Here is a 12,884-nt window from a genome sequence, read left to right as displayed (position 1 = left end):
AGCCAATGAAGCTCTTTTGAGCACTATTATATGAACTGGTATCTCTGCTTAACAGTAGATCAAATACATGGTTACTAACCTCAATAAACAACAAAGTTTATTCTATTAATTTAAATAATCTTGTGTTAAAAGCTTGGATATTGGACCTGTCATGTAGACAAGTATTTTCATGTTCTTAATTAGATTTTTTTTTTAAGTACTCATGTTTATCAGAAGTACTTTAGTTAAGTTGCTGGAAAGGGATTTCTGATTTCACTCCTACTTCTCCAATTCTTATTTTTATTATTGCAATTTTTATCAGCTGCTTAATTAATGAAATCCATTTTCAACTCAATAATCAGTTGGAGCTTAATATAAGTTGGTTGGAATCCAAGTACTATGTTTAAATGTGCTGTAGAATGGGCTCTATACACTAATTGTATAACAACCATAATACAGTGGATGCTCGGGTTGCGAACATAATCTGTGCAGGAGGCACGTTCGCAACCTGCAGCGTTCGCAACCCGCAACGCCACGTCTGTGCATGCGTGGGGTCGCAATTTGGTGCTTCTGAGCATGTGCAAAGCGTGATTTGGTGTTTCTGCGTGAGCACCGAAACCCAGAAGTAACCCGTTCTGGTACTTCCGGTTTCGACGCAGTGTGCAACCCAAAAACGCGCAACCTGAACCCAAGATGACTCTATATCTAAAATTGGGCCTATTATCCTACTAAGTATTGAGTAAGCCTTGCTGAATCCATTGGTACATCTTTCTGCAAAGCTTCCATCTAGATCAGTCTAGAAGTAATATGGACTCACTTGACTCTCTTAAAGGCTGTCCTGTAGTCATATACGGTGTAGGAAAATAATTACATTTGACCATCAAATCATTATCTATATTGCAGCACAAATAGGATAACAAAAAAGTGCTGATAGGCTTGTAATAATTGATTTATTCTATACAAAAATTAAAGAAACATGGAGAATTCTTCTCTAATGAAATTATCTTGTCAAAAGTTTAGGTTATCAGAAATTAAACAATGGAGCAGTAATGCGATATAATTTTAGCAGACCCATTTCAGTCAGAGTTCATGCTTCAAATGGCGTTAGTTGTCCTGGTCGATGATCTGCATCTAGAGTTTGACAGTGGAATATGACCTTGCTCATTCTCCTAGACCTCTCAGTGGCATTTGATATTATTGATCATCAACTACTTGTGAGCTGTTTGAGACTAGTGGGAATTGGGGAATTGGGGTTGCCAAAGATTCTCCTATCTTCAGGGGCAGTGCTAAAGGGTAGTAGCATTGAGTGACTGCTGCTCTACCACATGGGATTTGACCTGTGGGGTTCCTTGAAATTCTGTCTTGCCACCAGTCCTTTTAAACATATAATGACAGTGCCCAGTTTTATTTTTATTTTTCATCAAATCAGGGAACAGTGGTAGATTCCCTGAAAACATTCATGAAAATACATTTGTGGGGTGACTGGCATACATTTCCATTTCAGCCAGACAGAAGTTATTATGTTGGGCCAACTTTAAACCAGTGGGAAATGTGCTTTTGCCAGCACACTCCCCTTGAAGAAAAAAGTTTTGCACCCTGGCAGTGTCCCTGGACCTTGTACTCATTTTGGACTCTTGCATGGCAGTAGCAGGAGTGTGTTTTACCATTTCAGGCTGCTGAGCTGGCTGTGGTCAAATACGGTTTTGTCCTAAGTAATCCATGCTTTAGTAATCTCCTGTTTGGATTACTCATATCCACTCTGTGTGGAACTGCTTTTACAAATGGTTTTGAAGCTGCCACTAGGGCGGAATGCTGTGCCTCATCTCCTCATAGGGATGAATCTCAGTGTGTATATTGCCCTGCTTCTAACTCTGTGATACTAACTGCCCGGTTCAAAATGTCTATGTTGACCATTTAAGCAGTTCAACACTTTTTTCTTGTTTACCATATAGAGCAGGAGCGCTTCCCATATGTGCCTCCCAGTTATTTCAGATATCTGGGAGAAGCCCTGCTTTAAACTGAGAAGCTCAATCTAAAATACCCATAAACCTAAATTCCATTTCAGAACTGACAGACATGGAAGGCTTGGAATTGTACTGTCAACCTGATCAGACAGGTTTTTATGCTGTCAAAAGAACAACAGTATAGGCCTCAGGCAGGCCTTGTTGGGCAGGGTATTGCATAGTGTGTTTGCCAACACAATCCAATTTTGTGAATTTTTATTATTAATTGGGGTGTGTGTGTGTTAAAATATGGTTTTGTTGCTGGTGGTTTTTGATTATTGGTTTGTTGCTTTGACAGTGGTTGTTGTCACAAATAAATAAATAAATGTTGTTCAGCTGACGTTGACACACTAGACCAGAAATTCATAGTGTTAGTGCGGCTCTCCTTACCCTGTTTGGAATATAGAGAACATGTTATGCAACTGCAGAGCAGTGCTATTTTTCTAGAAAAAGAGGTGCCAGAGCTCACCATGTTCTCTTCCTTGTTCTCTTATAATGGCAATGGCACCCACCTGAGAGGTGTCAGCGAGTTCCAGCTGAAAAAAAGGCCTGCTTCAGGGTAATCTGCTTTCCCAGTCTTGCTGCTGGAACTCAGAGATATAATAATAATAATGGCATGTATAGTAAACTGATTTTTTATACGACCTTTATGCCACCATTCTACCATCACCCGCATGCTAAATGGACATCTTGCCAATTCAATATTGGATTGTCAAATGTGGTACACTTAGTAACAGCAACAGCAATGTTACATGTTTCCCTATTTGAGGTACCAATTATGTCAGGTTTTCGGAAGTGTCATAAATATCTCACCTGCTTTGCTATACAGCACTTCAGTGTGATGTCTGTCACTGGGATTAATCCATTTGTACCTCAGATTGCATCCAAGGTCTGAATGAATAAATTACTCTGCACCTGCTTTTTTAGTGAGAATTTACTCCTTTTCTTAAAGACTTTCTATAGTGGAATGAATTGCTTATTCATAATACCTAGCATTGCCTTTCTGTCTACAGAACTCATGATCCTCTATCAATCATTGATACCTGCCTTGATTGGTACTGCTCTGCTTGTTGTTGTCTTGTCTTGTTTTGCTTTGCTTAAGCTCAGGGATAGTCAACAACCAGGTTAATATACCATCAACTTCAACGAACTAACATTTATAAATGAGTAATAGTCTCACTGTTGTTTACCATTACTTAAAATGTATGAAAGGCCAGCGGTTTGCAAAGCTCAATGCAGAATTTTTCTGGTCCTGTCCAGAAAACTTAATATGTAAAAGTTTGTCCAGAAGTCTACTTCTAACATTGCACAGAAGTATCCTGGTGTAAAACAGATCCTGGATTCTTTGGAAAACCATTTCACTCACAGCCAAGCTAGATAGAATGTTAATTGCATAAAAGGAACTAATGTGCACTTTAACATTGCAAAAAGCTGCCCTGGGGAGGGAACAATTGTAGTCCCTTCCAATGCTAAAATTCTATGATTTTAAGATTGGGACTGTAGAAAGGGAAGTTTAGCTTTTTCCTCCATGCTGCAAAGCTGTTGCAAAATCACACACACACCAACTTAAATATATTTGCATTAGGAGGGACTATTCCAATGGCACCAACAGAGGGAGCTTGCTGCACTTGTGAGAGTCTTGCACCAGTGCCTGGCACCCAGGTGGACCGGCAGTATCCCCCAGAAGTACCTTGCACTTCTGGACTGTAGGAATGGGAATTCTGTTTGGCCATTGTGGTCAGCAAGTTGCAGGACTAGAGGGATCTTTAGTTTGACCCAGCAGGGTTTTTCTTATGAAGAGCTGAAGTAAGCATTGCTTTCAGTCCCCCGAGTTTCAGTCCTATAATAAGGTATCCTTGGTAATGACAATTTGCTTCCTTGTGAAAGCAAAAATGGTGGTCCTATCTATCACCTCACACATACATAGGTCTGTCAGTATTAAACTCCATCTGTTCTGTAAGGCAAATTTCAGGAAAGTTCTTGTAGAGTTAAAAAAAAAATGTACTTGCCAGATAGCCACTCTCTCCTACCAGTCTCCAACCAGTTTGTGTTGCTCTGGAGTTTATATATATATATGTGTCAAGTCTAAACCTAGCACTGGTAAAAGGAAAGGAAAAAAGGAGATGGGCATCTAGATCTACAGCTGTTTTAAGAAACAGCTTATTGTATAATGCCATTTGTATTTGTACTTTTTGTTTTGTGGCAAGTTTTAATAGTTACCCTTTGAGGATTTCCAGTCTAGCTTATCAGAATCCACCAACAGTCTTTTCTGTAATATTCGCGTTTCCCTTTTGGTTCAGCCGAGCCCACTGACAGATCATTCAAATTCAATTGTTTTATGTCTAAGCCGAACAGCTAATTAAAGTAGGGATGATTAACCTGACTGGCAGTGTCGCTCTCTCACTCTCTCCCTTGCTTTCTCTCTCACTCCCTCCTGTTCCAATCAGTCTTTTTCTCACTCTCTCTCTCTCTGTCTTTTGCTCCACTGTTGTGTTTTTTTTTTCCTCCTCTCTCCTAAACGTGGTCTGCTTGCTGATGGCAGAATGGCACTCGGAGATTTGTGCATTGTGTCTGGTTTCCTACGGGCAGGCTGACCCAGTGCCTCTAGGGACTTATCAATAGACCACTCAGAAGAGACAGAGACAGGAGAAAGGAGGAGGGGTGGGGGGAGACAGAGAGGGAGAGAGAGGGAGAGAGAGAGAGAGAGAGGGAGAATCAATATCAAGAATAGAAGGAGCTCCGAAGCCATTTTTTTATTTTTTTATTTTTTTTATTTTAAAAAAAGTGTATCAGGACTTGGGAAGAGGGTGACAAAGAAGGTTTTTCAAAGAGCCAGTGGAGGAGGTTCTAATAAATTTGGAAGGATACAGTTCCCTGTCTTGGGGAAAAGGAGAACTCCTGGCTGATTAACATTCACACCAGGTATGAGATGTTCGCTACCCCTTATCACTGTGCCGCAACCGTGAGGGAAAGGCGCCTCTCTCTTTTTTGTCTATTTTTTTTTTTCTTCTTTCCGTTTCTTTCCTTCCTTTTTTTTTTTATTTGAGAGGGAGGAAGAAAAGAGGGAGATGGAGCGAGCGTGTGTTTTGGTGTGTTGTTGCTTTGAAGCGGGGCGGGCGGGGAGAGAGAGGCGAGCCGTGGGCACTGGTGTGACGGGAGCAGGAAGAATGGAAGCAGGGCAGCAGCAGCAGCATTCAGGGAGCGGGAGAAGTGTCTGGAGTAGGTGGTTCTCCTCAGGCACCCCGAGGGGGGTTACCCAAGTTCATTCCGAGCAGGTGGATTTAGGCTGGGAGTTACTTAACGCTTGACCGCCAGTTTTGAAAAAAAGGAAAGAAAAAAAAATCCCGCTTCCTATGTCTATTAAAGGAAGTGCCAATGTCTCTTCACCCCCCCCCCTCGCGCTGCCTCTCTCTCTCCCTCTCTCTCTCTCTCCCTCTCTCTCCCCCCCCCCTTTTCCTAACCAGACAGCGGGAGGGTTTCTGGCTCCCAGCCAGCCCAAAAGCCTCTAAGTGTTTTGCACTTGTTTCAGGGAGTCGCTGCCCGGGGATTTCCCCCCCACCCTCTTCTTCTTCTTCTTCTTCTTCTTCTTCTTTCCTCCAGCATTTTCACTAGAGAACAAAGAGTTCTTTACAAAGGGAAAGGGGGAGTGCAAGCTTAACGCCTCAGATATGTTTCCCCCCTCTGTTTTTTAGGGTCCCCCCCTTTTCTTTCGGAAAGAAAAAGAAACAGTGGCAGCCGCACGCACACAAAAGCCCCAAATTGAAAAGGGATGTGATTTCTCTTTCCCTCCTAAAATACATTTTTGAACTAAGAAAAGGGAGGGGGGTTAAGAAAATAGTTTGAATTCCCCCCCCCCCACACACACACACAGTTGTCCTTTTAAAAATTCAATGTAGCTGTTGCTTTGCTAACTTTTTCTTGATGGGGTTCTCTGGCATAAACTTAGGCTCTTCTCTTCCCCCCCCCTTTCCCCCCTTCTTTCTTTGCCTTTCAAGACATTTCACCTGAGCAATAGAAGAAGCAATGAGAATGGGTAAGATGTTCTGCACAAGAAATGATGGAATGGGGGGTGGGTTCATTTACTTTTTGTCACCAGTCCCCCCAAAGTTTGTAAGGGCTTGTGGAAGGAAAGTGTGTTTGCCTCTGAAAGGATGCAGCAGTTATACACACATCTGGGGGCAGTTTTCTTTGGCCTTATGTTAATCATAGCACACTTGGTTATCCAAGAGGTTAGGAGGGCTTTACAGTTTGTGTTTGTTTATCTTTCCTGTAGATGGAACTATACCTATAGTATAGTACATACCTGGTTTTCATGTTTGTCTGTTTTTATTCTGTGGATTTGAACCCCTCTCTCTCCATATAGATGTACACACACACACAGAGCACAATATATTCTGGCTAGTATCATGAGATTGCAAAGTTGAGTAGCAATTCATTAACATGTTACATGGAATTATAGTAGCAAATGTCTACAGTTCTTCATGTTTTAAAACGTATCCAAGTATGTTCAATATATCTTGAACATTTACACACTCAAGAAAGGTTTCTTTTAATCAAAGTCATCCCCAATAATTAATTACTACTTTTGTTAAATCATTACTTTTAGTAGTTCACCAGAGCAAGTGGAAGCATGTATGTGGTCATCATTACTATCATAGTATATGTAATTTTACATGTATGCAAAATGTGTGGGACTAGATTGGAAGTAATTACAGCAATTGTTTTGGGACACAAAGGATGATTATCATTATCAGTGCTATTTTTCTTTTTCATTCAATCCTCTGCTTAAAGAGGTGGTCTGTTACAGTCACATATGTGCTGTATGTGTTTATGTAATACAGATTTTGGCAGTCCCACATACTTAGTAGATGTTATTTCAGAAGGAATGTGTTATGTTTACAGAGGAGGTACAAAGGCAAGTTTGTCCTACAGTTACTGCTATAATTTTGGAGTAACTTAATTGCAGCAATTGGAGTGAAACCAGATTCACGATGCAAACATAAAAGTGTTTTCTGATCTAGTCTTACCGTAGAGGACTCCATAGCTGAGCATGAAATATCTCAATAGAAAAAAAGAGAGTGTAGAAATCTTGGACACATCCAGTATTTCCTGAAACACAGTAGAAATCATCCAACTTTTGGCAAATTATATCCTCTTTTAAAAAGTTAGCGTTTTCTTCCTTTATCTCCCCAAACAATTTTTTTCTGCATTTTTCCTTATTTTATTTGTTTACTGTGCATTCTTCTTTCTGTAAAGATTAAAATATAATTAAGCAAGTAATGAACACCTCTAATCTTTGTCATTTTCATAGAAAAAAACGACATGTTTGTACCTCCTGTATGTCTTTTCTTAAGATATCCTTTTTGTTTTTGTTCTATAACGTGGTATGTGTCCATTTTGTGTCTGTATTCCCAGAGGTGGCAACAGGAGGGAGGGGTAGTCCATGCCAAAATCTACATAAGTCCCTTCAGTCTCTGCTAAGAGGCATCTTCTACCAGAGCTATCTTTGCATCCAGAAGTACAGTGAAAGATGATAGTTCTTTTTTCTGAGATTCTTCATGGACCTGACCTAAGATACTAAGGCATTCACAGTACAGGAGAAAAGAGAAAGAGACGAGGGGGGAGGAAAGAAAATTAGGAAAGAAAAGCTCTTTGAGCAGAAACACACTGGCTCTTTCTTCCTGCAGGCAATCCGCTCCAGCTCCTGGCGACGTGTCCTGCACTATCAGATATCATATGACTCTTTAGTTGGACTCCCTTTAGCAGAATGGGCCTGTTAGAACTCTGTTTGTTTTCTTTTCTTTTCATTTCCTTTTCTCCTGTTCCCCTCCTGTTTTTATGTCTCTGTGTGCATTCTTTTTTCTCTCTGCTTTTTGTTCATATGCTTTACATAAAGACAGAGCATTAATTAATTCCATAGTCTGTTTTAAGTTAGCTGCCCAAATTTCATTTAACGTAGAGTGTGTTGTTTATCCGTTTCTTGCATGCGTGTTCGTATGTGCATTTATGACCCCTTTCATATCGTTTCTTTTCTTCCTTATGTAAAATGGTAGGTAGGAATTGCTTTTCTTAATCTGGAGTCAGAATGCTAGGATTTCTGTCAGCATATCCTTTGGATTTGTGAGTTAATTTACCCCTGTGTTACCTTGTTTATATGAACAAGTTATTCTCAAGAATAAGTTTTAAAATCTGTATACAGAAATATATGCACCCACATGAATTTCACTGGAAGTTCAGACAGATCCAGTTGAAATTTTTTACAGAGGAAACCAAGAGTAAGCTAAGTAATGATTCAGATTAAGCTGAAAATTGTATGTAGCATTTAGCAATAATGTGTGGTAATGGAGGAGGAAAGACAATAACAAGGTGAATGTTCCTAGTGGCAGTTCTTACAAATTCTCTCATATTACTATCAACTGCCGTCTATGGGGAAGTGAAATATCTCTAACCTTTCTTCTTCTTCTTCCTCCATTTCCAGACTTTCCAGGAAATTTGTTTAATGGTTTTCCCACATCAGGTTGTAATCAGGGATCAGAAGTCAGGTGCATCACTATAAGTTTTGATGATGGACCTGCCTAATTACCTCCTATGACTTAAGGCATATGACCTGAGGGGACCCATAGCACTGATAAAATAGCAGATTGGAATGCTAACTTTGAAAGCACCTTCGTCTTTAGCCTGCAGCCCTTTGCTTATTAGGATTAAGTCACACTGATATCAACTGGACTTACCTTTGAGTAAAGGTGCACAGAACTGAATGTAAGGCTGCATGGTATGTAACAATCAGAAGGCATCTCAGGTCTTGGCCTCTTTGACATGGTGTATCTACTTGATCCATTTTAGTTCTGAAGTTACTCTGGTTTTCATTAAATTCTCTAAACTTGACTTTTAATTTTCTATACTTTTTCAAACTTAAAATATTCCATGCTGTATTTTGTGAGGCAATTGTTTGCCTTAATATTGTGTGCCAAGATATGGTGTTGTATGCATTGTATCATTTAAATGTTTTTGTTCCAAGTTTTTGCTATATCTGATCTGGTCTTAAAGTACAAAATTCTGAGATTTGTCCACTTCAGATCTCACCTCAGCTCCAAACTTATGCATCCCAGTTCCCAGCCTCAACCCTTGAACTATGATAGATTAGTACTAGTATTATTCACTTATCTTGCCAGGCTGTTGTTAGGAATGCTGAGGTAATGCAAGTGAAGCACTTCCATGAACTACATAAATGATAAGTATTTTATTATTTTAATTAGACACTGTCTAAAAATGAAGCATTCATTCACTGTAGTAGTGTTTTCATAGTCATAGTCCATGTCTCCTGTTGTTTAGTAGCAACATACTATCTTACACAATTACAATCTCTTGTTCTTATTCTCAACAACTCTTTTTTTAAAAAATATGTTTCCCTTCCCGTCCCCCTCTCCCCCACATATGAATATAACTGGAGAAATTCTCTAACCGCGGAAGACATTTTCAAGGCTTTTTGCACTCTAGTTTCATTTTAAATATTTTATATTGGCTTGTTCTAACTGAGGAACGTGCAGTTTCATCCTGCTCAGAAAAACAGGGTTAGAAATTAGTGCTATAACTATTTTTGATAGCGCACAACTAATACGTATACTGTGTTGTACTTACTGGTTCCCCCATTCACAAAGTCTCTTAGTAGTCATTGCTATTAAGTGTGTGTATATTTATTTGTCAGACTTTTGTCCCAGGTGATCAGGGTTTCCTGGGTTCCTAGCAATTCAACAGTGGCACCTGTTTGGGGATGGTACCTAATACATCGGATGCCAATTCCTCCAAAATGTAGGCTTGAACTTTGTAATCTGAAATATATTTTTATGCCTTTATGCAGGCAAATATTAACCTAGTGAATATGCTAATCAGTACAGAGATGGAAGGAAGGGAGAAAGCTTAAAGCGTTTTACCATCTCAGAAGGAAATCTGTTCTGTCTAACAGGTTTAGATCAGGTGACTTTTTTCCAGCAAACCGTGTTCTAAAGTAACTGTCTCTTTTCTAATGTCGAAAATCGGAGTCGAGGCGGAACTTTCAAAATGTGTACAGTAAGACCTAGACATTGGGCCAAAGTGGTTATTTGTCGTCTCATCTGATGAATACATCATGCATGTTCAGGAGGTTATAGCTGAAAAGGATAGCAGCTGCTTGTTGGAAGAGTGCAAGAACAAGGAGTAACTTGCTTTCAGTAGGGCCAAATACATTTCCGGTATAATTTTAGTGGAGTTTAAAACGATATCTAGGTAATGTGTGCTCCCATTTTATCTTAAAAAACCAAGCATAGCAGAGCCTGATGATTATTTAGATGGATGTTTGCCAAGGGGAAAACCAGCTTGTGTAACACGTGTGTCTTGGGTGCAACAGTGTTGCTTAAAGGCCACTAACAGGATAACTACTGAGAGGAGAAGCAGATTTTCCTTTAACATGATACGCTGCCCTGCTGCTTTCAGATGGCAGAGATTTGAAGTTTAATTTCTTGCTGAAATGGAGTATCTGTATATAAGAATAACTTTTCATTTAGCGTTTGTTCACTTGGCTATCTATTTGTATGCAAAATGAGCCATAGCAAGCCTTGTATTTTATTTTGTATTGACCACACATACTTGCTTGTTGGCTTTCTTATCTTATGTGTAGTACCATTTCTTCCTAAGGCCCTCCCCCATTTTGTAATTTAGATTTTTGTTTATGATGATAAATACATTACAGTCAACTAGTGTGTCCTGAAAAAAAAAGTCTCGTGAGTGTTTCCTTTTCCATTTAGGATTAATATAATGAAAATCAGAATGCGAGATAATCATAGGTGTGATTCTGTATTAAACAATTACTAGTATTTTCTAGTTTTTTAGTTTATTTTCAATTCGGGAATAAAAAATAGAATTCCGTGTAACTAACTTTTTCTTACTGCAGCTGTTTTGGCTTGCCACATTGCATATACCCATTTCTTCTTAAGATCAGATGTAGCCTTCCTTAAATAAACCCTTTCCCTGTAATACTTAACATTTTATATATTAGATCTCTTCAGAGCTGCTTGAGCTATAAGACCTCTAAAATCCAGATCCAAATCTTACAGTTTAAGCTCTTCTTTGGGTTGCATATCACACAGGTGGTTTTCTTGACCTTCTCCACCTCCCTCCCTCCGGTTAAGGATCTTAATTAAGATGTTGCAGTTAAGATATATTGCATAAGGGTTTGTGCTTGCTACTGTTCACAATGAAATCAGAATTGTGAACTGAATTCGGTCCTTCCATTAAGAATTCTCTTGGCATTCCTCAAAGACTTGTTTTATGCTCAGTCGGCCTTTTAAAGTTCTGACCATATTAAGAGTAGAAAAGGAGCTAGTCTGTTAATGCAGTCTTTTCATTACCCTAGATAATAAAATTTCTCTGTGACCTGTTAATCTCTACTATGTATCCCAGAAAGCCTGCAGATCTAGCGTGAGAAACAATTTCTGCTCCTTCCCTACAGAAAATAAGTTCTGTAATTATTTTTCTGGCCAGAGAATCAGGAAATAGCAAAGAAAATTATGTGTATTTAGAAAGTTGCCAAAGTCTTTGCCTGTGAGGAGATCAGTTGTTGGATTCTTTAAAAAGAAAGAAATCCTCTGGTCTGTGAGTCCTCAGAATATCCTTAGTATTACAGTTTGTAGAAAAAAAAATCCCCAGTACTAAACCTCAAGCAAGCAGAATCGGACAGATTGGTTGCAGCTTATACAACAAATATACCTGTCTAAGAAGTTAGTATCCACTTCATATACTCAGTTTTGCTTGGGTTCATAGCACAGTACATGGATTTTTATTTTTATTTTTATCATGTCATTTATATCCTGCTCTTGAGTGAACTTTGAATTAAACAGAAGGCCAATATCTCATTTTTTAAAAAAATTAAAATCAGTTTTGGAAGTCTGTAGTTCTGAGCAGAAAAGTAGCAGGAAGCAATGGAATGTTTAACCTTTTTTGCAGCTTGTTGTTTTCCTGTGCCATATCCTCCCTCCCAGTCACTTTCCCCCTCTCCCACCAGTAAGGTCCAGCTTGCAGTTTCCCCACAGGCATCTGGTTGGCTACTGTGAGAAGAGGATGCTGGAGTAGATGGGCTATTGGCCTGATCTAGCAGACTCTTCTTCTTATGTGTCAAATGCATATAAATACTGGGTATTGATACACATACCATTTTGTTCCCTACACGGCGTTTCCAGTGGGTGGGTTAAGCCCACAGTCTAATTCTGCATCAGATGTTCCCAGACAACTTACCGGGTCAAATAGTTTTTGCTTTATGTTCATTACTGGTTTCAGAAGCTGGTCCTATAAACATTTTGTAAAAACAGTAAAATCTATCAGGAAAGGTAGATTGAAAATAGTATGTGAAGAAGTATGGCAGAAATAGGCCATCATTGATCATTAAGTAGGAGTCTACTTATCCTTGTCCCCCAAAGCCAAACAAGAATTTCACAGTGTTGAAAATCTTCTATATAGAAATCTATTGTAGCATACAACCATGACACCTTGTTTTGAGCAAGCAAATTGATCCGTCTCAAGCTCATAGGAGCCAACTCCTAATAAAATATTTGAGGGGGCTGCCCCCAAAAGTTAATAGGCCTTGCCATTCAAATGTTGTGCCTGTTCCATGTCTTGTGACCGGTTATGCAGGCCAGGGCTTACCTGCTCCCACAATAGTTTATGCAAGTTGGCACCTCTGCTCAGGGTAGAATCTAGATTGAGTGATCTCTCTTAAATATATGGAGGTACATCAACTTGGAATCACATAAATTGTGATGAACCTGATTTTTCTGCCTCAAGTCACCACCTTACAGGGGGTGACTCTCAATCCTAGCTGCTCAGAAAGTATAGCTTGATTATATAGGGCTGCATGTTTGCATCACGGGTTTT

The 12,884-nt window shown here is 39.4% G+C and overlaps 1 protein-coding gene across 30 annotated transcripts in view; it reads left to right on the top strand.

The window, feature by feature from the left end:
• Window positions 1–12,884, top strand: part of ZBTB20 (zinc finger and BTB domain containing 20) — a 493,834-nt gene that overhangs the window by 376,781 nt on the left and 104,169 nt on the right. Inside the window, exon 1 of one of the 30 annotated variants that reach the window (XM_083500909.1) lies at window positions 4,493–4,904. The exons of 28 other annotated variants lie outside the window; for them this stretch is intronic. The gene's annotated coding sequence lies outside the window, so the exon portion shown is untranslated. Of the gene's footprint in view, window positions 1–4,492; window positions 4,905–5,489; window positions 6,016–12,884 lie in introns of those variants that run through there. One more of the 30 variants, XM_083500908.1, reaches the window with a different exon arrangement.

Source organism: Podarcis liolepis (assembly GCF_965112155.1).
Source record: "Podarcis liolepis genome assembly, chromosome: 4".
Classification (NCBI taxonomy): domain Eukaryota; kingdom Metazoa; phylum Chordata; class Lepidosauria; order Squamata; family Lacertidae; genus Podarcis; species Podarcis liolepis.
This window is presented reverse-complemented; position numbering and strand designations above follow the sequence as displayed.